Source organism: Harpia harpyja, chromosome 10 (assembly GCF_026419915.1).
Source record: "Harpia harpyja isolate bHarHar1 chromosome 10, bHarHar1 primary haplotype, whole genome shotgun sequence".
NCBI lineage: Eukaryota > Metazoa > Chordata > Aves > Accipitriformes > Accipitridae > Harpia > Harpia harpyja.
Genome location: NC_068949.1, coordinates 46,000,910 through 46,027,260, shown reverse-complemented (window position 1 = coordinate 46,027,260; position 26,351 = coordinate 46,000,910). Strand labels below are relative to the sequence as shown.

At 43.2% G+C, this 26,351-nt stretch overlaps 1 long non-coding RNA gene across 1 annotated transcript in view; it reads left to right on the top strand.

Annotated features, from left to right (window-relative positions):
• The first annotated feature begins 2,658 nt into the window (after positions 1 to 2,658).
• LOC128147508 (uncharacterized) overlaps positions 2,659 to 26,351 on the top strand; it is a 65,614-nt gene continuing 41,921 nt past the window's right edge. Inside the window, exons 1-2 of the long non-coding RNA XR_008237032.1 lie at positions 2,659 to 2,905; positions 5,542 to 5,597. This is a non-coding gene — a long non-coding RNA (uncharacterized LOC128147508). The remainder of the gene's footprint in view (positions 2,906 to 5,541; positions 5,598 to 26,351) is intronic.

The window sequence follows — 26,351 nt, the reverse complement described above, 5'->3', positions numbered from 1 at the left end:
CACTCTCTATATTATTCTGAGATACTGAGCGCTCACAAGTATCTCTGTACATGATGTATAAACTATGTCCATGTAGATTTTATTCTTATATGTGGGGTTTTTTTGCTTTGTTTTGGTTTTTTTTTAAAGGTTGTGATCACAATTTAAGGACTTAAAATACCTTTGGATTCTGAGACAATCTTCATTTTAGTGATGCAAAGTGTTGTGTAGAGGCCTCTGCTCTTCCAAAACGAGAAAAAAGTGTAACTTGTCCTGTAGTGTAAAATTGAGATGCGGTATCATGGAGAACTAAGGGAAGTACAAATGCAGTGTTTCTGGATAAAAATGCACACTTCTATAACCTGCCGTGGTAACATCCCACCAGGTGAACAAGAGTAGTGTTGGGCAGGAAATCAGTGACCCAAATGTGCGTATTTTGCATGTGGGCCAAATCAGCGGACAAAGCATCGCGAGGATGGACCAGTCCACCGACTGATCTCTTCTGGCAGGATGGGTTGAGGATGCTGGTTTGTGGGCAGCAGCTGGCGGGAGCGGTGGGAGCGTTACTGCTTCGGCTCCTGTCCCTGCTGCGCGGGGCTGTTGCAGCATCCCCGTGGACGCTGCCCTGTGCACCAACGGTTCGAAAAATAGGAGAAACGTCTCCAACAGCCTGATGCTGACCTGAGTTTGCTTGTTCTCAGGGCTGCAGGTGGGGGTGTCTGTGGCTGCCATCATTCATCAGGAAGTCCTCAGGCACGGACGCAATCCTGCCATATGGTGGAGCATGGCAGGAGGAGCTGTATCTGAGCAATTTAGGTGCTGTAAGCAGCATAGCCGCAGGGGTAGCAAGACCTGACTCAAGATCCTTTCTGTAAAAATGTGTTATTTGTCTAGTTCTGCTGCTCCAGAGTGTGTAGGACCTCACCTGGGAGCTGCAGCAAACGTGAGCTGTTCTTGATGGAGGGCAGCAGGACTCGGGGTTTGGGCAAAGTGACATTTTAGTCACTGGATTTTCTCAGTCGATGGCAGGATGTTGCCTCACAAACATTTTGGGGCTGCCAGTGCCCTCTCTGAGCCACTGTGGGAAATGAACGGGAGCATGTGAAATCGAGAAGTCCTTTACTTGACCATTGCTTCCAGCCTCCAAATTACCTTGGGGCAGCTTGGCTGGTCTCCAAGCTCCAGGCAGAGTTTTAATTGACATTTGAAACCTCCGCTGCTTTTACAACCAGGGTGAAAGCACGCAAATACTCTAATTACACTTTTCTGACGGCATTGTATAACAAAATTTCAGATTTGGAAGAAATGTGAATTTTCCTTCTGTGAGGAGCTTTGCATCATTAGCCTCAGAAATGGATTATTTGTCATTAAAATAATTAATAAAGTAGTGAGTGTGAAAGACGGGTTGGCTGCGACACGGGTGGATGTGACAGCTCCAGAGGGATCTTGTGCCAGATGTAAAGATGTGAGTGCGAGCGTGGAGCACAGCCAGCTCAGGTACGTCCCTGCGGCGATGTCCTGCAGCCTTACACGCGGCCCTGGGGCTGTCCAGGGAAAACCTGTCCTGAATATATTTGTATCCCTGGAGAGGGGAACACAAACCAAAGGCTCGGAGCTGTTGTCGAGCCTGGCTGTTTGTTATCTGTGTGTTAAGGATGCTGAGCAGTACCTTAGTTTTATACCTTGGTGGGAGGAGGTAGATCACATCTTTGCTTCCGAAGATGTCCATCTGCCTGTTACTAGACCAAAGCGGAGCACGCTGTCCGTTGACGTACAGCCGTTATAATTCTGTAGGCGTCAGCAGTATGACAGGTCGGGCAGACTGCAGCTGGGGGATTAAAGCTGCCGGGAAGGGAAGGTGTGGGTTGCCCACTCGAGCTGAATCTCAGCAAAAGAGAGGTCGGAGCCGGCGGTGGTGGGGGGGTATGCAGTGAGCCTGGCACACGGCAGGGTGCAGCAGCATCCAACGGGAACTGCGCTCCACAAAGCAAAGGGTATTTGTCAACTTGGTTTTGAAGGAAAAAAAAAAAAGTCACCCATAAGATGGTAAAGAAATGTTCAAACCTAAAGGGACTAGCTAAACCAAGGAAGGCGAGAAAAAAGATTACATATTGGCAAAACTTTTTTCTGGCATGCGTAGTAGATATGAGGAACAAGTGAGCAGAGAACTGGGGAGTGGCTGAAATTAAAAGCTACACCCGAGGCTGATGGGCAGAGGATGAGGGCTCTGTTGGAAGATGGTGGGCATAAGCCTGAAAGCTGAACTTCTTTTCTGAGCCCCTTTCTCCCCCCCCCCTTTCCTTTTCTTGCTTGCTTCCTTGCTTTCTCTCTTTCTCTTTTTTTATATCTTTTTTCTCTCCTTCTCTCTAAAAACTGCATTTGGTTGCATTTATCATTTTACTCATCTTCCCTGCACCTTTCCAGTGCTCTTCCCCACCATGCAGCCATCATTTTAGAATGTAGTTTCAAAGTGAGTAGTATTTACCATTTCTTCTTTCTAAGATAATTCCTCAAATATGCTGGTGCACTGAGACTCCTGACCCTGCTCAGTGTAATCAAATAAATATTGGTTGCACTTAACCTTACAGATCTTTAAGATTGATAGCTTTAATGGTTAATTAACAATTGTTAATAATTTTAGTTGTGAAAAGAGGTTTTTATGCTTTTACAGGTATTATTCCAAAGCCCGTGCCTTCCCTGCTGCGTGTACCCCGACACGGCATCGAGCCCCGACTGTATCTCAGCGCACCCCACGGTCCCGCAGCCGCTGCTCCCCCCCAGCAGCATCCCCCCTCTGTGTGCAGTCAGCGCTTCCCATCAGCCAGGCACTGGCTGGGTTCTGTAACCTGTATTCTGGGAAAACCAGGGAACAGATGGCGTCAGAGCTATTTTCACAGCGAATAACAGGAATTCCCACCTCTCCAGGGTACCTTCATATCGGTTGACTTTTTTTCCCCGTCTTGTTAATGATAGCATACTTCCCTTTCACATTCACTCAGTGTTGTCTGCTTTTTTACTTTAGAAATTATTGGTTTTAGCCTTTGCTGTGACCTTCTACAAAATGGTGTCTGAAATCTGGGGCTTGTGTTCTTATCAGGAACCAGAGGCAGGCTTCATTAATTTGGTAACAGCTTTCTATTGACTAAAGTGGGGCTGCAATTTCAATAGCCAAAGCTTAATGGTAGGGCAAGGATGAGTCTTGCAGGGGGGGAAAATGCAGTTCTGCTCAGTTCTAGGCTGCTATTAACTTTGTGTGATACGGAGCAAGTCCTATAACCTTTCTCTGCCTGTATTATATGAGATCCAAAGTAAAATTATACCTTTTTTCCACTTTAGAAAGTGATACAAATAAAGAAATAAATATATAAATGCTAAGTTCATGTTATTACATTCAGGCTATTTGCTTCAAAGGAATTGCTCTGTATAGGAAAGTTATTTTTAAACACTATTTATTTCAGTCATTGTTGCAAATGTTCTCTTGCACATCCAATTAAAAACCATGTTTTGTGTAATTTATAACTTAAAAAATCAATTTCAGCTACGAGTCTTTCATGTTTAGTATTTAAGTATTAGGTATGAGACTCTGAAAGTGAGTCACAGGTAAACCATAAAATTAGTAACTGTAGTTTCTGAGGGATCGTGGAGTTTTTCTGTGATCCACAGAGAAAGCGTCAGCAAACTTGAAGAGGAATAGCTTTGCGAGTGCACCTGATACGAGGCAGAATATATTGAAAATAGACAGTGATGATAGTCCTATATCTGCAGGAAATATCATAGGGTTCCTAATCCTGATTATTAATTTAAATTGGGGCACAGTTTGAACTTAGAGAAAGCAGGTAAAGAAATAAAGTTTGGAAGAGTCTTAGTCTGAACCAAATAAGCAACAGTCCGCAGTGATGCTGGGTGGCAGCCGCGAGGTCCAGTCCAGCCCCAGGGGGTTTTGTCCCCGACTGTCACCTACTTGATCAGAGCATTTGTAGGACACCCGTCGGGGACGGGCGCAGGCTGGGGGTGAGTCACCTCCCGGGGCCGGTGAAGGGAATCGGACATGGATTTCTTAGCTGAAATAAGGGGATTTCTGTTGCTGCAAAGGTGGTGCAGGTTCATGGTCAGAATCAGGTTCGTGGTCATTAATACTGTTCAAGTCTGCCTTCCGCAAGGCGCTGCTGTGGCTCGCACTGTGCCGGGGAAAATTCACCCATCTCCTGCGGACAGTTCCTTAAAAGTAGAAGTCTCTCAACAGTTAGAAGACCGTTACCCTTGAATGCACTCTTCTCTGCTGCTTCCTGTGTACCACCATCAGACTAATTAAAAGCAGGTGCATGTCAGTGTATCAGCTGCAGGATGCCGCTGTTTGTCATCCCTCCTCTCTCCTTGGGCACTTCTGAAAAATGGGAAGGGCAGCTCAGGCGGAGAGTGTCGCAGGTGCACGCCGAGTTAACTCTGCCAAGCCTGACTGGTTGATAAAAATATCCAGAGAAGTGTCTAGATGTTTGATCCTGAACTCTGAGGATAACCACGGGTCTTTGCGTCCATCAGGACACCTGGGCTAAAGCCCTTCTGCAGAACCATAGCTCTATGGTACCGTTGCTGCCGAGCCTTCCCTCCTTATTCCTGTGCCTGTACTTGCACAAGCCTTAGCACACAGTGATATAAGGCAATCTCTGAGTGATATAAGTGACACAATACAGTGATAAGGCTATCTTATACTGCTTCTGAAGTGTCTGAGGAGCTGAAACAACATTTCCTTGTGTTGCAAGCACAATACAATGCGCCGTTAGCCCAGGGCTCCGGAGAGGTCCCAAACTGCCAAGGAGATGGACAAACAGCTCTCTGGCACATGACCGAAATACCACAGCTAGAAAGAAAAATGTAATATAACACCATTGTGAAGCAGTAATGTTCTCATATTTCATCATTTTGAGATATCTCAAAATCTGCTGTCAGTCAAGACCAGCTTGCCAGGGTTCCTGTTTTTAACATCACACAAATATTTTTGTCACCTCTTCCATCAACTTAACAAAAAAGAAAATCACAAGACTTTCAGTTTTTCCTTTCCTGCCTGATCTTTTTTCCAGGCTAAACAAAGAAAATGTCTCATCTCGATGCCAGGCTGTACTTCATTTTGAGTTTATCTCTCTCAGTGCAGAGCCTTCTCCTCCCCCTGCAATCCCCAGTTCAGCAGTGCAACTGAAATGACAGCTCCATCTTTCTCTTTCCCCATCTTCTATTTATTACAGAAGATGCAGAGACCTCTGTCAGATGGGGGGGGGAGTGAAAAAGGTAATTGTGAGAGGAACACAGCGTATTTTTCTCCTTGGTTTGAGCACTCACTTGTTTTTTCTTGGTGTTTGTATAAATTATACATCCTTGCCCATCCACTTTGCACCTCCAGTGTTGCTTATACATCCCGATGATAAAAATAGCTGACTAACTCTGGTTGATAAAAGATCTGAAAAAAGAGTGTCAGTGGGAGTGTGACTGCCCTATTTTTTTGGCTAATTAAAATGTGAATGTTTCCTCCCTCTCAAGCCCTCTGTGATTTTGTTTCTTTTCTTCCAGAGAACTAAACTTGCAGTGTCACACGCATTTCTCTCAGGATGGGGACCCCTAGCCAGGTAAGACCAAATGTCACTGCTCGCAGAGCCGCAGCCCTGGGGGAGCCAGGCTGGCAGGAGTGGGGGGTCTCTGTCCCACTGCTCCCAGCAGGTCGCTCGAGGACCTGTCCAGAGGGGTCGAGCATCTCCAGGGCTGGAGCCCACAGCCTCCCTGGGCAGCCTGCCCCAGTGTCCGACCATCCTCGCAGGAAAAAGGTGGGATTTGTGTTCAGATAGGCTTTCCTGCATTTAATTCATGCCGTGCAGAGTGGTGCCTTACTCGCTGTGTTGCCCCTTTACTTTATGGGGAGTAGGATGTTTCTCAGTGCTAGTCCAGCTGGCCAAAACTACTCCTTGCTTATAATACTGACATTGAAAATGAAACTGGCGGTCTGATCCCAAATCAGCTCACCTCCCCAGTCAGCCCAGCAGCTGGGGACCCTCAGTTAAACTGATTCTAAGATAAACTTGATGGTCCATTGTAAAAACTATTACAGGCTTGCTGTCATATTAGCTAACTCTAGTTCTCATTTCAAGCATCTTGCGATGCAGATGGTCTTTCAACTCTGGTTGCATCTCAGTGGGAACCCAGGTGGCTGAAAATCAGCTCGGTTCACAGAGAGGCTTTGAACCTGACAATATGCCTGGCATACTCTCGATGCCTTGGGCCACCCTGGGACTGCATCAGCTGGGTATAGATTTGAGACTGATACACATATGCACTATTACTGTTTTGGCAGTTTTTAATAGGTCTGGAGCAATGTGGCATTTTTGGGGGTCTTTTTTCCTGAAAGTAAACAAAAAAAAAAAAAAAAAGGGAGGAAGGTCGTGCTTAATAAACAATAGTCCTTTTTGTAAAATGAAAAGTGAATGGTAAAAAGTAGCACTGGGAACTCAGGCAAACCTGTGTGAAGCTGAAAGTACTTGTTAATTTAAGCCACTGACCCAGCTTATCACAGGCCAGACTTCAGCAGGTTTCAGTAATGTGATGGATGTTTACATGGACAATAAAAATGTTCAGTCACAGAGAAATTAGTAGTAAAATAATAAAAAGAAATAAAGTCTAAGACTTTGAAAAGCAATTGAAAAATCTGTGTTTCGAGTGAGAAACACATTTCTGGATAACAGAGTTGTACAGATTTTTTAAGGTTTTCTTCTTAAATTATTCTCCATCTGTATCTGCACATTCCTCCAAAACACGAGGTATTAGTCTTGCTGGAGGCAGGTGAGGTTAGAAAAGACTCCCAGCCTCATCAGAAATGCAGTTTCTGGTATGTGCAGTCTTAGATGTGCAGAGGCACAAGTGTTTTACAGATCATTTGGACAGAGGCAAGACCTTCCCCTTGGTTTCCTCTTGGTTTGCACATCCCAACCTTGGTACCTTACGAGTGTGGGCAGTTTCACCCCAGTTTAGCAGAAGGAGATGTACCCTTTCTGCTCATGTGGGTATGAGACTTTTGTCTTCTGTGGATGTTCAGGCAGCAGTATCAGTTGAGTCATTTTCTTACAGCAAACTGCAAAGCTATTACCAACATTTTATAAAGTCTAACAGGAATCATTGGTTTTCACAGTTTCTGGGGAGGAGGAAAATGAATCTCGTTTTCACTTATGGGACAACAGGAGGAAGTATCTTATGAGACTGAATATTATAGGACTGCAAAGCATTGGTGTTAGGGCAATATTACAGTGCAGACTTTCACACTCAGGTTTAATGACAGTGTCAGTTCAAACATCACTGTTAAATGATATGATCAGGTCCCTTAGACAACTCGTTTTGAGGAAAATTGCAAGTTGCAACCTGGGGACTAGCAAAAATAATTAAATAGCTTAACTGGAAATCTAGAAAATGTATAATATGAACAGACTTGAGAAATGCTATCACATTTTTGAAACCGTGTAGTTTTATCAGAAAAGAAAAGCTTTGACTATCATTTACATCTCAGAGCAGAAGTGGAATTTTTGTGTCTTGGGATTTTGGGCTGGCACACATGGGTTCAGCTGACTGCTGGGTCTGCAGTCGGGAATAAATTTCATTGTGGTATAATAGTGTGAATTTCAGAGATTTTTTTTCTCTCAGTCCATTGGACACCCAGCGTAATTCTTGAATTGGGGTCAAGTGGCTATAGCCCAGGTGACCTGCTGGACCAATCCTTCTGGGTGTTCAGGATGTGGCTGTTTAAAAACTCTCTTTTCTTTTTTTTCATGTTAATTCCCTCGTGCTTTTCTATTTCAGGTACATTTTCTGAAAAAGAGTAAGAAATCTCAATCTTGAGAAGGATTTGAAAGGTAGTAGTGTAGTTGTATGCGTTCATTATGGTCTTGCTGAGATGATAAAAAGGAAGGTCCTGGGCAGGTGGTTACAGTGGAGAAGCCAAAACACCCAGAAGATGGAAAGCAGCTGTGGTCTGCGAGTAACGGTGATCCAGAATAACGTGCTGTTTATTTCATGTTGCAAGTAGTCAGAAGAATGATTTTATGTATTGATACTCTCTTAACGCCTGCTGTGAATTGTAGGTACCAGGTCCCCTGGCTCAGTGCCTCAAATTCCTCAAAAGGAAAAGAACGAAAGAATTTCAAAGTGTGCTTGGAAAACTTGAAGAAATGCTAAATTTCAACTAATTAGAAAAAGCAACCTCTCTAGTGGAACTGAGTTCAATGCCTTCTTCCTTTGTGATGTTTGTAGAGGTGGTTTTGCTCTTCTATTTAGAGAAGTTCAGTTGATTAGACATTTTACTACACAACATAATCATTATGCAAATAAATGCATAGTACCTATGTCGAACTTAATGTCATTTTCTTTTGCATATGTTCAATTTTTCATTTCTTCTATATTCTAAACCTAAATATTTTGAAACAAAACGAAGACTCTATAGAAAGAAGATAACAATGAGCACCCTTCCAGCAAGCTGTACTAAATCTGAATTTAAAAAATTGTCTTTATTCTCCAATTTGCTATATGACAAAACCTTCTCTTTGCTGCTGTCCCAGGAAAACAGACATTCATTTAGTAAGGTTTTATTCCTAGTGGCTCCAGATCAATGTATTGTAAGAATTCTTAGAATAATGAGGAAAGACTTTTACATCCTTAGAAAAAGACAATATAGCAGTGAAAAAATAGCCATAGAAAATTTGTCAGAAGGGCAATTTCCAACTAAGGAGAACATGTATTAATCTCTGCTCTAAAAGTCAAGGTTCTTGTTGCTGCTTGCTTACTGGTCAGTATTACATGTCCTTAGGTTGCTATCAATTTAAGTCCCATGCATTTGAAAAACTAAAGAGAAACCAAGTAAATTTATAAATATCAGGAATTTAGGGTCATGAAACAGAGAAGTCCAGTTATTCCTGTTCTTAGATCTCCCCCATACGCACATTGACATTTTTCAGACTAAGGACATGGCTTTAAAAGAGACCCAACTAATTGACAACAGAGAAAAAAATCAGGTCTCCAGAAAGCTTTGCAGATGAGACTGCTTCTTCCTCATGATCCGTGTATAGAAGCCAGTTATTATTATTTGTTTATACCTTGGTAGCACTTGTTCAGATTTTGGGACTGTCAACTTTAGGCACTTCATGAACACAGAAGTGAAATGGCATTTTGAACAAAATAGTTTAAAAGTTATTGTGGTTCTCTTCTGGAAGCTTGACCGTTTTGATAATCTATGTATTTACCCATATGGGGTTTCTATCCAATGAAAAAAATTAAGCACTAACTTAAATGATGACTGCACGGGAACAAAACTCCTCCTTTATCCTCCTCCTTTACTTAAACAATTTATCCAGACCCCCTTCCACCCAAATCACTGTTTCATTAGATCCATTCTCTCGGGTACGTGACAGTACCACAATATAATCTTATACTTCAGAGGGACCAAGTCTGTTTATTCAAATTTTAAACTCATTCCTCTCATAAGCAAGGAACGTTTGGACAAAAACTCATTCTTAGAAATCATTTCCTATGAGAATGTGCTTGTTTAAACCCAGAGACTTAACCAAGCCAAGCATGGTTATGACTGATTTGGACTGATGTTAGTTTTTGAAGTTGAGAAGCATTTTGAGACTAATCCTCATAGTATTTACTCTGCATCTCATAAGACCATTTACCCTAGGGAGGGCTTAACCCTGCAAGAATTTGTGGAATACTGTGAGAATAATTCTCCTTTTCACACTTTCCTTAATAACCCAGGCAGTGATGCAGAAGGCTAGGATTATTCTAGACAGTTCCCAAGAAAATGCTTGTACATGCTAATGAGGAGAAAAAGCAAGCACCAGCGTTGTTCAGGTTAGAGACAGGAATCCCAAGGAGAGATATGAGAAGTCTTTAATTATGTAAAAGCATATTGCAAAGAACAAAGCATTAAGCAGTTATCCATGTCCACTCAGGGCAGAGTGAAAATGGATAGGCTTAAATTACAGCGAAGGAGGATTCTTTAGTTATTAATAAATGTTTTCTACCGTATTGAAGAGCACCTGGGCACTGGGCAGATTGCCCATGGAGGCTGTGGGTCTGCATCCTTGCTCTGAGACGGGCTTGGAAAACATCTCTGGGGAGCGGTTCCGATCCGTGTAATCCCACTGAGGGTGTGGGGTGATTTAAGGGATTTAGAGTCCCTTTTGGTCCCTTGTCCTACTAATATCTGACTTTTATTTCTCCTATATTTTAGTTATATGTTTAGTAATTAAACGTGACCTGAGATTAAAAGATCCTTAGGTTGTATAAGTATTAATTAATGAAGATTCAGGACAATCCTCTGAGGCCACTATTCCCATTTTACAGATGGGGAAACTAAATAAGGCAGATAAAGTGCTCAGTGATGCACACAGAGGCTGTGGTTTCAATTGAGCCCAGGAGTGCTGACTCCTCTGCTTTTCCCTTCCCTACAACCAGACACATTTATTTTCCTGTTACTACCTCTGCAAAATAGTCCCTTACTTGCTGTCCAGAAAGGGCTTTCTCCCCTTTAGAGTGATAAAGTAGAGTGATCTGAAATCTGGGCAGAGCTCATCTCTGAAGCAAAGGAGTAAATGAATCTGGTGGGAAGGATGAGGCTAAGCAGATAGGGGAGCAACAGATAATTTCCTGTGAAATATAGCAAAAGGAAAAAACTAATGAAAAGACTGGAAAAAAGGCAGTGTTAATGTTGTTAGCGGGGTGTCCTTTCAAGTGTGATCTTTTTGTGTCTTAGAAAATTTGTATGCTTTTCAGATATGATAACAGCCTATCAATAAGAGTCATAAAATACTAACATTTTCAGATACTGTTTTTGTATACATCCTCTTGGCTTTAACTCAATTTTATCACTGAGTTGCCTTTTTTCTTGAAAGTATTCCCATGAGGTAAATCAGTGTTTTATATCTCCCTGGGAACAACCTCCTCAGAAGTCAACAATCTTTTTCCACTTGATGTTTGAGCCACACATGAAAATAATAACAACAACAACAACAACAGTAATAAAAAACACTATGAAGGGAATTATTTTGTAAAATGCCTTGTTTCAGTCAGATTAAGACTAATTTTTCACTGTTTGTTGGTCTTTCATCCAACTCCTATCACCCAGCTTCCTCACCTTCAGGAACCTTAGACCAAGAGTATGTGCACAGAGCTTTAAGCTCCATTTCATGAATTATCAGTTCTTACAACACTGAAGTCAGCTTGGATTACTGTGTGTGATTGTTCGGTCCTCTTAGTAAACCGCTTTATTGTATTTGGTTTATAGGTAAAATGGTAAGATTTTAGCCCTGAATCTTAAAAATTTGGTGAGCGTGTTAGGTACTGAAATAATAATAACAACATTCAGCCGTAGCAAGTACCTGTTGACCTCTGTAGACTTAAATTGCTCCAAAAGGTGACCAGGCAGGACTTTGGGATGATGGTTGACCTCTGCAGCGGATGGTTTGTGTTCGTGCAGGAATGCATCCCTGGTGCTGGTCCTGGAGGACCGATGAGTCCTTGGTGTCTGAGCTAGAGCGTCGCTGCTCTGCCTGCTGGCTTCCTTCCCCTGTCTTCCACCTTCAGATCACGTTATGAATCGAAGATGAGTAATGACATCTCACAAAACTTCTTTGAGGACATAACCCCTCCCTCTCCCAGGGGAAGCTCCAGCATTACGTTTCTGCATCCCTGAAAGGGGATCTCTGGTGCCATTTCCAGATTTCCACAGCCAGCAAATGTTCTTCCACCACACCTGAGTCAAGAAAACAGCTGTCATAAATACAGTTTATAAAAATTTGGCTAGCTAATTAAAATAAAATGGAGCAATTTGAGTCTAAACCTCCAAATCCCAGACAAAGCAATTTGCAGCTTGTGGAGTGGCTGAGCTTAGAAGGCATTGGGGCTCTCACTGCTTTGCTCCGTGCTTCTTATTTCTAATTTGTCCAGCCCTGGGTTGAAAAGCCAACTAAACAAAACTAACTGTTCATTCTTCATAACACCTTTCTTCCACTTTTCATGACACAGTGGTTTCTCAGCTGATGCTAAATGGCCGTTGCTTCAAGTGCCCAATTTCTTACACTTTCCAGCAGAGCTGTGAGTAAGGATGTGGAAAACCAACAGTAAAAGACATCAGTGCACAAGGCTAATCACAACACCTTCTTTTGGAAGCTCAGTAGAACAGAATCTCAGTTAATGCAGCTAGAAAACTTCTTAGAGGGGAAAGAAACAATTTCAGTATGCTTTAGCTAGCTGTTGGAGGGAATAGACTTGAAAAGTAAATGGGGAAAAAGAAAAAGGAAAAATAAATCTGCAGTTTTTACAAATATGCTATTTCAGAAGGAAAAAGCACACTAAATAGGCTGAGACATGAACTGGCAGTGTATTCTCAGTTTCTTATGTTCCAGTTTGGAGTAAGGCAAATTCAGAATTTCAAATAGTGACATCAACAAGTAAAGAGAGAAAAAGTTTCTTTTGGGGAAAACCACTGAGTTCTCAGATCAGAAGACCGGTCCGTCATATCATGGGCAAAACACATTCCTTATACGTTTGTACAAAGCATTGAAACTCCCAGGGCAGAGGCAGCAAGAGCCTTGGCTGTATTTGCCTGCCGAGATGAGGAGGGAGGCTGAGGACTCGGCCATTAGGCTGCGATGTACATCTGGGGGACAGTTACACTCAGGGTCTGCAGGAGACAGGAGAGGTTTGGCCATCTATTATCAAAATGTCCTATGGGACAGGTGATTATTTTTTATCTCAAGCATTATGAACTATTAAAACTGTGAACTGTGACCATAGATGGTCTCAGATTATGTCCTCTATCTGTATGTGTATTTGTGACCCAGCATTAGGAAACTCCAGAGCCATTATTAGCACTTGTCAGTAATTGATTTTATGGCTGCACGGGGCAGGGGACACTCTTTTTCAGCCATAGACAGAGTTCATGGAGCAATGGATCACAAGCTTTCCAGTAAAAGGTTGCCAACACGGCTGCTCTTTGTGAGCACTTTGGGACTGCTGAAGGGTCTCCCAGAAAGGAGTAATAACACATTCAGCCGGTGGCACGATAGGATGAAAAAGGTGCTACCCAGCATGGAAAGGAGCTACCGGCACATCTTATGGGAGCATTTACGGGACCTGAAACCGTGTTCGCTTTGAATGGTCTCGAAAGAGGCATTAGCAGGTGCTGGCGAGTGCCAGGATGGATGAAAGGGCCGTATTACACTCCTCACCAATTATTATAAATGAGAAAATAAAACAGGGAAATTGTCGAGTGGGCAAATAAAGAGAAAGTCAAGTAACTAATGAGACTGCCATGTCCCTCCAGGTAATTACTTCTGATTTCTGTGAAATAAATGATGTAATAAAGAATTTCACCACCCCTTCCTCTCCAGAGAGCAGAGCTGACTGCACCAGGCTTCCCTCCAGGGTGGCTGAAAGTATTTAGGTCCCCAACTCAGGATGTTGTTCATAAAGGAGGAAAAAAGAGTTATGTGAGGAGATGTCAGTATCTGACAAGTGCTGACAAAGGCTAAATCACAATTTGTTCTCTACATACAAAGCTGTTGTTGAGTAATTGAATGTTTTTTACCTCTTTATACCTAAGTTTCCACTTGTGGGAGAGGGAGAATAGCAACTTACCTGTCATGCAAATATAAGATATCCCACGTGCTTCAGAAAATTTTAGATTCTTGGAAGATCAGAGCTATATAAATATATAAACATGCAAATTATGCAGGTCACAAGGCACGCCTGGTAAGTATTCCTAAGAATCCTCCATCTCTTTTCACAAATAACTTGCTCATTTTTTCCCCACTATTGGAAAAGAGCAAGTTTTGCTCCTTTTTTGGTCTTGCATGTGAGCTCATTACCAGGTTCATCGACTGGCCCAAACAGCTTAGCATGTGCCGGGTATGGGGGTTATATCAGGGCCAAGGAAAATGGTGTTCCATTTTTCCCAAAGGCTCTGGTATCCTATCCTCTGTAATAGCTCTAGGCTGTCATCTTGCTTCTAAGTTAAAGGTTAATCGGTAAAGAAAGGAGGTGATGTCATTGTCACCGTTTAATGGCAATACACCTAAGCAGGTCTGCCTTTGAATGGCACTAAGCTGTTGTTAGCAGGAGTGCAGATTACAATGATTTGCATTTAAAGTATGCCGCATGCTTTTGCAAAGGTTTTGAAAGGTTTTTACACCGATCTTTCCCCGCACTATAAATTCAAACTAATATCTTCAGCGAGATTTCTTTCAGTGCCCTGCCCCGAGCCGCCGTGTTAGTCACCCCGTGCCCTGCCTGAATGCCCTTGGCTTTTGGAGATGGAGGCTGGGCATTTTGGGGCCCCGGTTGCTCCCCGCTGGGCAGCCTCCCCCACCCTTCCTGGCCCTGGCAGGTGCCGATGGGATGGATAGCCCATCCTTTGGGAATGGCGCCTGCGGCTCTTCTCCCATGAAAAGCCCTGATGCGGCGGCTGCCCGCGCTCCAGTGCCCTGGCACGTTGAACATCAGCCAAGGGAGCGAAGGGGAGCACCAGAAGATTGTCCTTTCCCAGAGCTGTCGTTGTTCTCCGTCTTTTTCTGAAGGAAAAAGAAAACCATTCATTCACCGTTTGACCTTAAGGGCTCAACTCCGCAACAAGAAACTCAGGGCTGGGAGAGACTCGGCTGCCACCCGGTAGCTTGGTGCTGTCTCTCTCTCCTGCACAGATCTTAACCTGCCTTTTCTTCCAGTAATGCTTTTCTTCTCCTTTTAAATCAAATCCTGAGACTGTATTAGGAGCCCAGAGCGGGGGGTGGCCTGCCTGCAGCTTTTCCCACCAGCTCCGGGAAACAAACAGGTTGCGGTACGAGACAGAGTAGCTTGGCTTGCCTTCTTCCCCGCCACCTCAGCATACATCCTTTTTTCCTGGTCTGTAACAAACAATTAGATGGCCTCTTTCATACCCCGTAACAAAGTAAGCAAGACAAAAGGAAGCAGTTGGCACACGTACATCTAAACAACGTTTAAAACTGCTGAATTCTGTGGGTTAATTGGATGTGCTCTAGCAGTCACAGATGACAATGGAGGGAATATGCATAGCACAGTTTATGCAGAAACTGCTTTAACTAAACTCAGCAAAAGCCTTTGGTTAGTGCGGCAGAGACCTGGTTACAAAAAAGGCTGCAGCTGTATCGAGCGGAACCCTGTGGCTCGTCCCCAAATAGCCCTCTTTCCTGTGTTATCCTACGTTCATTGACTCTAAATTGAATATAAAATATACAGCTTGAGAATTAACTCATAGTTATGTAAAATTATCTCTGAGATCCCACTGAGACCTTGATATCATGAGGGACGTGGTATTGGGAGATAAACATGAGTTAATGGGACCTCTGTTCAATTATTCTTGTGTTTCTGTACCTAAGTAAAAAGGCCTGAACAGACCGTTCAGTTGTGTTTTCCCCATCCTTGCCTGCTCTGACTTGCCCATCAGCCAAACTAGAAACCAATCCGCACACTTTATGTATTAAAAGCAAAATTACAGTAGTGACACACGTCAAAGCCGTAACACGTCACAACACCTCTAGGATCTCCAACATGTGTGATGTGATGATCCAGTGTTATTGGAAGACTCATTTTATTTTATTAAAATAAGAATTAATTAGATCACTTTGTCAAGGTGGTTAGACTGTACTGAAGTATTTGGATCTTAATTTGATATTTCATTCCCTATTTCAGACAGGAATATTACTAGTGGGACATTTTATGAATAAAGATAAATTTGTAATAAACCATGGTACCTACTTAAAACCTCATTAGCCCTCTCCTGTTCTTTTCGTGAAAAGCTGCATATGAGTTTTGTTGCCTGTAGGTAGGGAAGAAAATGCAGTTTCTCTCATCTCCTATACCTTGTACATCCCAGCTGGTACTCTCTAGATTTGGGGTGAGGAAGGATCAGTGAAATGTGATTTGGCAACAAAGTTAAGCACGAGCATCCAACGGAGCTTGATGATGCTCTTTACAGCCAGGAGGAGTCAAGGGTAGGAACCCTCCAGTCAGCATCGGGGAACGGGACAGGATCGGCGTCTCCCGACGTGCTTTTTGGGCTTTCAGCAGGGGTTTGCAGTTCAGCCGCAGTCTTGGCACAGCACCCTCCCTGCGCAAACAGCCTGGGGCGGATGCGTCCTACAGCTCCCACCCCGTGAACCTTCTGCTGTTTTAGACTTTTCCGCTTTTTGGCTAAGGCTTTTTTCCCCCAGATTTTAAATATAGCTTTTCCATTTCTTGCTGACAGCGCTGTGAATCATGATTCATTGCTGGCATTACTTTAACAGGTACAGGACTAATGATATTGCCGCCCCTCCGGAGCTCAGTTTTCGCTTCCTTTCCCTCTTTCTCGCACACACAGACACCTGCCCCCCCCCCAAGCCCTCCCACAAAAGTTTTGGGGAAGGTGATACAGCTTTAGGGCTGCTGGCGTGGTGCATTTTACGGTTGTCCCTTTGTGCCCGGTCAGAAGCTGCTTTTCTGCTCCACCTCAGATTTAGAAGATCCTCCTTTGACAATCTGTGAAACAGAGCTAAGGAAAACAGACTTGTAAAGCACACGGTGAGAAATGGTGAACTTTCTGGCACCTTTTAAAATCAGGCTATTCCTAGAAATTTGAAATCATAGCACACAGCGCCGTGGTGTGATAACAAGTGGAAAACAAATAGCTGTTATGGAAAATATTAGCAATTTGCTTACATATGCCATAGAAGAGGTGTCTAGATATATTGCCAGGTTCAGGTGAGGCAGTGTTTTCTCACCTAGATTTAGAGAGGGTTTGGTTAGAGTTAGAAGTAATTACTGACATGCTCTTTGGATTTAATATACTTTTTTTGTATAGGTCTGTGAACAGGTGAGAAGTTAACAATTTCTTGATATACCCTTCATCTGTGCTGCTGATATGCTGTCAGTCATACTCTGTAAATCTGATTATTCTCCCAGTACAAGATCTATTCAAGGCCTGTAAAATCCTCAGGCTAAATGTCTTGCTCCAGCTGAACTGTGTTTGGAGCAAAATTTAAGGAGGAAGGGCAGAGGCGGGATTAGGCTGTAAGGAGGCTTGATTGCATACAGGTGGGCTGTAATAAGGCTCTGCGGTTTGGGTGCAGTCTAGAAATAAGTGAGGGTTACACTTTGGCCAGGACTCCCAGGTTGGGTCTGGGTTTGATACAGCGCAGTGGGATGAGTTTGACAGAAAACAGCCTTAGTTGTTTTGGATTAAGTCTTGAATCAGGTAGAGCTGCAGCCTGTTGGCTCTTTCAGGGGTGCTCGGCGTGAGGGAGCTCTGGGCAGCCGGCAGAAGGGGGGCCGTGGGACGGCACGTGCACGTGGAGACCCGGCCAGGCGATGGAGAAACCCGGCAAGAGCCCTTTCCCTTCAGCACATCCTTGTCACTGGGAGTCTCGCTGGATGCTGTAAGTATCGAAGTCAGTTTTGCTTCCGAAAACAAGGAGTCTGGGCTACTGCTCTCTTTTGTTTCTTGACCGATGGCTTCCAAACTGTCTGAGCTTAATGGGATGATGGATGTGGAGATATGGAAGTCTCTCTAGGGAGCGGGTTTTTAACAAGGCAAGCTTTGTTTCTCTAAAACCCTCTTCCTTTTTCATGTTCAGCAGCGTTCGTGTATCACAGTAGTACACAAGTATCTAAAAACACCACAGAGCTTTAATTTATTTAAAGAGAACTTGTTTAGTAAGCCCTGCACTGAAATTGCAGTCTTTTACCTCATTGCGAGGTGGGCGGCTGCCAGGGAACATGATGCATCAGCCTGGTGTGTACCTTGTAAATAAGAAGATAATACTGAAAGGCTCTGCCTCGCTTCCCTCTCCTATGGCTAGTGCTTACTGGGGCTGGGGCAATGCCTGAGAGCAGCCCTTGCTGAGCTGAGCAAATGACACTCTGAGCTGCACTAGAGGCTACTTTCATGTAATTAGATTGGGATCTTTTTATTAAATAGAGCTCGAGAAGGCTTTGGAAGGCAGCAGCATGTGGGTTATCGTTTATGTGACCTACTTGACGCAGGATGCACTTACAAAGCGTTATTTAAAAACTGGTAATGGATGTACCAAAACTTCCAGCGTAGTTGGTAAATACGTGTGTCCTCCTTAACCACATGTGGAGTTCGTGGAGATTTTGGTCTGTATAAAGTACAAACCTGAAGGTAGGTATTTTGCCTCTTTCCCAGACAAAGGTTTGTTGAAAGCTTGGCTTCTGGAGATAGACAAATGCCAGAATAAATACTTTTATTCATAACTTGTTTGTACTTAGAACACAGATAAAGACTCTGTGATTGAATCCGATTTTATGTATGATGGTTTCCCAACAAGCAAATTCTGCTGGCTTCGTTTGAGCAACTGCTGTAGTTAGTTAAGGGCACGGTGCAGCTCGCTCCACCTGCCGCTTGCACACTCCTGGGCCTCGGTAGCTGCTTCTCAGTTTACCCTTTTGGTATTTGTGCTTTCATTCCTCTTTCACAGCTTTGATGCTTTTTACTGTATTGAATTACACTTGCTTGCCTCTTGTAAAATGTGCTTCAAATATGTTATGCCAGGATTAAACTGCTAAAATTTTGAGTATGAAATGTCACCGTCAGACAACAGTGGTGTAGCACAATGTGCAAAATACTTGAGATCCCGGTCTGCTACTCGAGCAGCGATTTCTGCTGGGGAACTTCTTTTCCCATGGACACTCAGAGACTTTGTGCTTTATGGCTTCTCTCTTCCCTGCCAGGATAACTGGTGCAAGGTCTACATGGGCTGTGGTGGGCGAGGGAGCTGTGTTTACCGTGTAATTGTTCAGCAAGGATACATTAAGCTCAGGAATGAAAGTCTTATCTTCCTTCAGCTGTATTTAAGGGCTTGCATGTCATCTTATCTTCAAGCCTGATTAAATCGCAAAACAAGATATTGAGCAAACTGGTATGTATTTAATGCACTTGTACCTAATGAAAAAATCTGAGCTGTTGGAAGCAATCTAAAGGAAAATTTTTGAAGAATGATTCTTTCCCCTTCTCCCTATGATGGGTTATTATAATATTGGCAGCTTAAGTGCTAAATGCAGAGTGCCAATCTAACTCTTATCCCACAGATATCTGAGACTGAAGTTCAAACAATGTTAATTTGAACAGGCTGGATTTCAGCAGGATGTTGCTATTGATTGTTATCCTTTGCAAGTAATACATTTAGATGTTGGGGAATTTTGTTCAGTGTTTGCTTTGAAAAACATGTTGAATCTTCCAGCAATTTAAATCCACTCCACTGTTATACAGAGCTGCTTTCTGTCAAGGCCCAATGAAGTCAAGTGAGAAATTCCCACTGCTGTGATCTCTTGATGTATAGCTTTCTTCTGGGAGGTAGAGGAAGGGCTAGACAGATTTGTCTGAACTCTATCACCAATACTAACCATAGTTATGGAATAAAAGGAGAAACCTCGTAATTTTCATGTAAGCTTCTGTAATTAACAACATCAAAATCTAGAGCCATGCAAGGAGCAGGTACAACCAGCTGACATCCCTTGCCCTCCTGGAAGCTAGAAGGCATTGCTCTTTTCTTGTTCCCACTAGAAGCACGTGATGATGTAGACAATATAAAGTGCAAGTTTGCTTAGTTTCAGCAGGGGTTAAAAGAATGAAGTGAGAACAATAACATTGTTAAACAAACACTGAAGGTAATCCTTGAAATGAGACATTTTACATGCAGAGAAATAAGCATTAGTGCCCAGTTTCTCAGGCCAGTCTGTGATTGTTGGTGAGGCTATAGTGAATCAGCCAAGGATTTGGTGCTCAGTTTCTGGGGATTCTTTCAAAAAAGAGTTTTAACTTTTGGTCTTTTCATCTACTAATTGATTTATTTTTGTCTTGGGCAGATAAATGATCAACCTGTTAAGTCAGACGATCTGATAATTTCTGGCATTTATCAGTGTACAGGAAATAGTCCAGTTAGTTACAACACTACTGTGCTGCTGTTATCGCCCATCTACTCCTCAGGCTTTTTTTTTTTTTTTTTTTTTTTTGCCTGAAAAGCTGTTTTTATCAGTAGCAGTATGGCAGTTTGTTTCAGCAGTTATAGGAGCTAGAGGCTGAATCAGGAGTAGCAGTAGAGCATCTTGGTGCTGTTTGAACACTGTATTGGAAATTGTTTCCTATAGACTATGTAGAAGAACAAATTTCTTTAGTTTTTCAGATGGCAATTCAAATCTAAATAGTGTCCCCTTTCAAACCCTCCACAGCAAAGGGGCTCAGCTGTCCTCAGAGGCTGACCTGAATTACTGAGGCTGTATCTTAGTCTGATCCTCCAGTAGCATCTCAGCTTTGTGAGTCCCCTTGATTCCTTTCTTACTTTAGCAACAGGGAGGAGCACCCACACATCCCCCGAAGTAGCTAAAACTGTGGCCTTTTCTGAAGAAATGGTCTTATTTCTGCTTCAAGGAGAAGCCTAGTGAAGTTGAGGCTGCTATCAAGGACAAGGAGGCTCCTAAGGTCATCTCTACAGCATCCCTCCTCCCACCCTCGTGTTCACCAGGTTTGTGCTAGGGAAACTTTTGGATGGATCTAAAACTGTGAAGTGTAATGCATAAACTGCAAGAGCACTTCAGGCAGCTGGGCTGCACTGATGGGGCTGGGACCTGGCCAGTGGCTTTATTGCATGTGTTTTGTGCTGATCAAATACTAGAGCATCTGATGGTGCTCTAAAGCAGTGGGTATGTAACCTCCTTTGATTGTTGTTCTTATCATAATGAAGTAAGTATAAAATATCAGCTTGTAAAACTCAGGAAACAGATGGGTCTAATTATGCAGAACTTCTGGAAAATATTGAATAACATAGATTCTATGGACTGGGCTATGCTGTATAGCAATTGAAGTTTAGCTCAGTGTAACTGAACCAAAAATTATTGTTATAGATTGGAAAAGGGAGCAGTCTCTTATTCTCCTGGCAAAAGGAGAAAGACTAATTCAAATATTTTCACAAAGGGCACCTTTAAAGAGTTTTCATCCAAGATCATCCTAACTGGAATTACTAGCCAACAAATAACTTTTGAATTGTAAGTGGTGATGGGCAAATATGAATTCAGGATGTATATTAATGAGGTGACTCCTCTTATATGATTTGAAAGGACAAAGCTGTTGTCTTTGGTTTTGTAAGGAGAAAGACATGTTCATATCAGGGCTTTCTTTATGGCTGTGCAAAGGGTGACAGAAGTGTGACCTTTTCATCATTTTGTATTCTCTGTGAATGCCTTACTTTCTCCCTCATTCTCAAGGTAGTTCTTTCAGGTATTGGGAAATTAAATGGTCTGTAGTCACTCAGCACTGCAAAGTCAGAAGTGGAATATTTATAACTTGCTTAGCCTGAAATTTACCTCATCCTTATTGAAGACTGAGCATCAGATTGAAGCAACAAGAACTATAATACATAGTTGTATTAATGAAGGCTCCCGAGAGAATTGCAACACCTCCAAGCCCTTAAAAAGATCTAGCTGTGAAAAAATGAGGACAAAAGCTTCAAGAACAGTGAATAGAAATGTGAGAAACTGAGACAGACTTTTGTGGAGAGGGTCAGTGGGAGACTGGAGAAATTTGATCCATAGAGTCAAAAAACCCCCGGTATGAGCGTTTCTGCCATCAAACTGGGAAAAATGCCTGCTAAGACAAAACGTGACTTGCCTGGATGATGGCCCAAGTCCTCTGGCTTTGATACTCCGACCCGCAGCTGCTTGCTGAGGAGCCGGCTCGCCTCCTGCCCTCGTTGCCACCTAAGGAACGAAGCGTTTGGTGGCGATGCACGCTCCGGTGGGGGCACGGCGTGCGAAGTGGGTGGCACCGCACGGACCGCTGTTAGGAGCTGGGAAGGACTGGGAGCTTGCTCCGTTCTGGAGCCGCTGGTGAGAAGCGATGGGCAGGCTCTTTTTTGGCACCCCAGCCTGGGGCACGAGTGCTGGGAGAAGGCAGGGTTATCGTGGTCTGCGCTGGAGCCCTGCTGCACAAAGTCAAATGCTGTACAGTCCTGTCGGGAGCCTTGGCATCGCTGCAAGCCTTCTGCAAAGCCGTGGTGTGTTTCCGAAACAGTCCTGCACGCGGTTTAGCACCAAGAGCACTATCTCATGGATGTCGCTTTGCTGCTTGCTATGGCTTCTCTATTCCTTGTCTGCCGTCTCCTGGGCAGGTATCCACTCGAGCCTTATTTTGTACGTAACGAAGTTCACTCAGCTGTTTGAGGTGTGTCTATTTGAAAGCACATAGGGCGGGTTTGCCCTGTGTGGCGACTGCAGAACTACATTATTTCAAGAAATAAAAACAAACCAGTTTGATAAAATAGCTGTTTTTTTGCTTAAAGACAAAACTTTTATTGCAGCAAATGGAAATAAAATCAATATACATGGAAATGACTTGCATTTTGGGACCTTGGGTATTGTTGATTTAATACTATTTATTTAACGGCTTGGCAAACGTGTGGCTTGTCTGTCTCGATAGGTTTTGAAGAAAAGGGTAATGTTTTATAGTAAACAGTATAAAATTCAAGCAAAGGCATCTTAATCAAGTCCTATAAAAATTAAATGAGCGATTGAACATGTCATAAGCTGAAGTCATATTTTATCAAGCTAGTCATATTAATGCTGTAGCTTCTTTTGTGATGGCTTCATTAATATTCAAGAGGGTTTTAGTGCAGAAGTGTGCCATTCTTCTTGGGGTTTCCTCCTTCCTTGTCTCCATCCAAAATTCAAACCTTCTCTAACCCCTTAGAAAAAGTAGATTATTTCCAAAAATTCTGTTTAATGTAAGCATAAGTGACATCTTGTATTATCCTGAATTTCAGCATTACCCTGGATGCTTCCTTTATTATATACTATAGCAAAATTGTAAAACTACTGATATTTCCCCGTATTTGGGAAAAAATTGGATGAATCAATCCAGTGCGGAATGGCACCTAAGACTGTGGCCACCTGGCCTGGTTTGGGTACATACTTACTTTAAGAAGCATTTAGGCTGGTGAAAAAGCTATTAAATAGGGGTAGCTCACCTGGCTGTTTGAGTGGCACATCCTTTCCTCGTGGGTTAAGAGCCTCCTCTGAGGGCACGGTTTTAAACAGTGGAGTTTAAAAGGCAGCGAGCTGGAATTTAGTAGAATAAGTGAGTCTCTAGACCTGGTGGCCTTTAAGATCGGGGCAGGGAGCCCTTGTGATGAAGTCCCTGAGTTGTGGAAAGGGTCCTTATGGCACCTGCTGTCTGACAATACTCTGAAAAGCAACTTTAAAAGGATTGCCAGGAATGAAGGTTTAATTCCTCTTTTAGTCTGAGGAGGCAGGTTGGTAGCTCATACCTTCCTGCAGTATGGATGTCTTCCCACTAAACATAAAATAAGCCTGAATAATATCTTCTTTCATGTATTTATTTTATAAAAGCCAAAAAAGTGTACTGGAAGATCAAGTAGCTGTCTTCCGTGAAGAAATACCTAACAAGAAATTTGTAGATGAAGGTCTCTCTAGCTTCCATAGCAGTGGTAATAGAGTGAATGACAAATAATGAATCTGAATGAATAAATTTGCATTCATATTTATTGAAGGCAATCTTGAAATATCCCGAAGCAAGAGAGGTTCGTGTTGTGAAAAAGAGAAGGTGACATTGGTAATCAAAGCAGTGACTTCCTTATGAAAAGTGTCAATGCTGGGGGCAAAACCAAGAACTTTCGTACCGTGGTTCTGTGAGGGGAAAAAAAAAAAAAAAAAAATGCAGCAAGTGTGCTCAGACCAGTGACAGGTTGCCGAGTGTCCCACTCCATTAGTGGGGACAAAGTTTTGATCTCTGCTTTTATTACTGTTGGTGTTGATGTGAGTTATTTGAGCTGGAGAGAATCTTGCTAGTCCTTCCTTTGCAGTGATATTCGTGCAACGGTGTTTTCCCCAACTAGCTAAACCTAAATTGCTGCTCAATTCAAGCTTCGAGGTATTTCTCATTCGCTGGGAGGAGTCGTGTCCTTTGCGAGGCCGGCTCAGCGCTGGCCGCAGGCTGCGGTGACGTGGCCGGGAGCAGGACCCGTCCCCGTCCCCGTGGGTGCGAACGGGGCCGAGCAAGGCACGCGTGGTCCTGGGGCTCCGGGGCGAAGCCCACGGCGCTGGGCTGCCCGGTGCTCGTCGCGGTGCTGATGTTCTTCTGCAGCTCTTAAAATTGGGAGCTCCCAAGTGCTGCTGTCTGATATCATCGGTTATTTTTAGTACTAGCTAGGAGTTTTGAGCAGAGCCTGGATTTTAAATTCTATCCTTCCTTGGTTTTGTGCTCTGTAATGTCCCATATTATTTGGATTAGCTGAGGCTACAGCTCAGGGAGAAGGTAGGCTCCTTAACACCAAGCCTCGAACTGTGAGAGAAACTGTTTCATTGTGCTTGCTGCAGGAGGTGGTTGAATATTTTCCAAGATTGAAATGAGAGACAAATGTAAAAGCATCCCTGTTTCTTGAAAGGACTGAGTCAGCTCCTATCAGTCTGAAGAGAGCATCGACTGCATCATTTCCCCCTGTTTTGCAGTTACTCAGTTGTCTTTGTCAGGGATAATTTTTGTTGAGTGGTTCAGATTTTTATACCCTACCACATGCTATCCTGTAATTCCTGTTCTTAGGAGAACCTGTGCTAAATTATGTATAAACACCCACACAAGCTGTGTAGCAGCCAGCATTACTATTTCATTTGCACAGAGAGGTTTCTATGTTCTGTGAATGAATTTTTGGGGGTGAATTCTTGTGTGTTTAACTGGCATTTAACAGGAACTACCTTTACAGCCACATACTAGTCAACAAAGTGGATATAAACATCTGTCCATTTCTAATAACTTGTGGAGTGAATGACATCGAGGAGACAGAAATTGTATTCAGCAGCTCTGATTTAACATGCCCCTTCTACTTCTCCTTTGCTCTTATTTCCTTCTGTATTTGCCTCTTTATTGCCTCAGCCTAAATTTCTTCAGCGCCATGGGGAAGGGATGGACAGTATATGACAGCCATTAGTCGAGTTTCTTAATGAAAAAGTTTTCAGACGGTGGCAGTATAAGACATTAAATAGAATAGCCTCTTCTGCCAGGAGATCCCTGCCTCTCTTTGCTGGCCTCTCAAAACCACGCAGAATGGTTTCTGCAACTCTTCAAGCAACGTGAACTGCTGGGGAAAACACAGTGCTGGCTCGTGGCTGTAGAGAGGCCCTGGTAACATGTTGCTGCGTTATTTGTGCCAGGAGGAACTTACAGCCAGCTTCACCTGCAGCTCTTAATTCTCTCTGTTGCTAGCAGTAGATCAGTACTTAAGCCGGGATGAGTTGCAGGGGCCAGCATGCAGATATGAGTCATGAGGTCAGCTGTTACTCGTGTCCTCAGGTGCATTTTTCATGGTGGGGAGGAGGACACAAGCATACAGATTTCCATCCCTCCTGCAAAGCCTGAGTTACCTGAGCATGGGCTAAGCACAGGTGTTAAAAGTCCCAAACTATGGGTAAGGGCAAGATCATGCCTGCAGCAAGAAAAGAGGATTTAATATACTTAAATTGCAGGATTAGTGCTATGTATTCCTGAATGCAAATCAGGATTGTATTACAACTTTATTTCTGTGCTAGGTTTATGAAGCATACTTATTTTTCTTAAGCTCCCCCCTTATATTTCAGTTTTTAATTTACAAATTAAGTGTTTGCCGCTGCTTTAATTAATCAGATACAAATGACTGTTGTTCATTTGAACATTTGCATGTAGCAGTTGCACGGCATCCCCCCTCACCTCCATGAAATATTGTCCAGGTCCACAAAATGGACTTGGGAGTCACAACCCTGGACAATGAGTAGAGCAACCTGCCAGTGCCAAAGCCTTGCATGGTGCAGAAGAGGAGCTGGGTGTCTCTGAAGCTGAAGCACAAAACTCAGTGTCCTAAGGGTAGGGAGAAAGTACAAAATACCATTTTTCCTAAAATGGCAGGCAATTGTGTCTGGACAACAGGGATACAGGTATTTCCAAAGGAAATTAATTCTGGTCTCAGCAGGGTGGCCTGCATCAGGCATTTCTCATGAAAAGAGCCTGAGGAAGATGCCGAGTGCTGGAAGGTCTTGCCCGTGATGTAGGGCATCTTGGATCCAAAATAGATTTTGCTTGTAGAAAGACCTACAGAAATGCAATAACCACTGGGCTGTGTTTCGCAGTGAGATGATTTAGACGCCTCCTGCAGAAGCCCCTTTGCTTTATGAAGCCTTATTATATACTCCCTGGGGCAAAGGGAGAGACACTGTGATATTGCCTCTTCAAGCTTGGGTGACTCAGCTGGTGGGAAATCAGGATCCTGAGCCAAAAAGTATGTCATAAATTT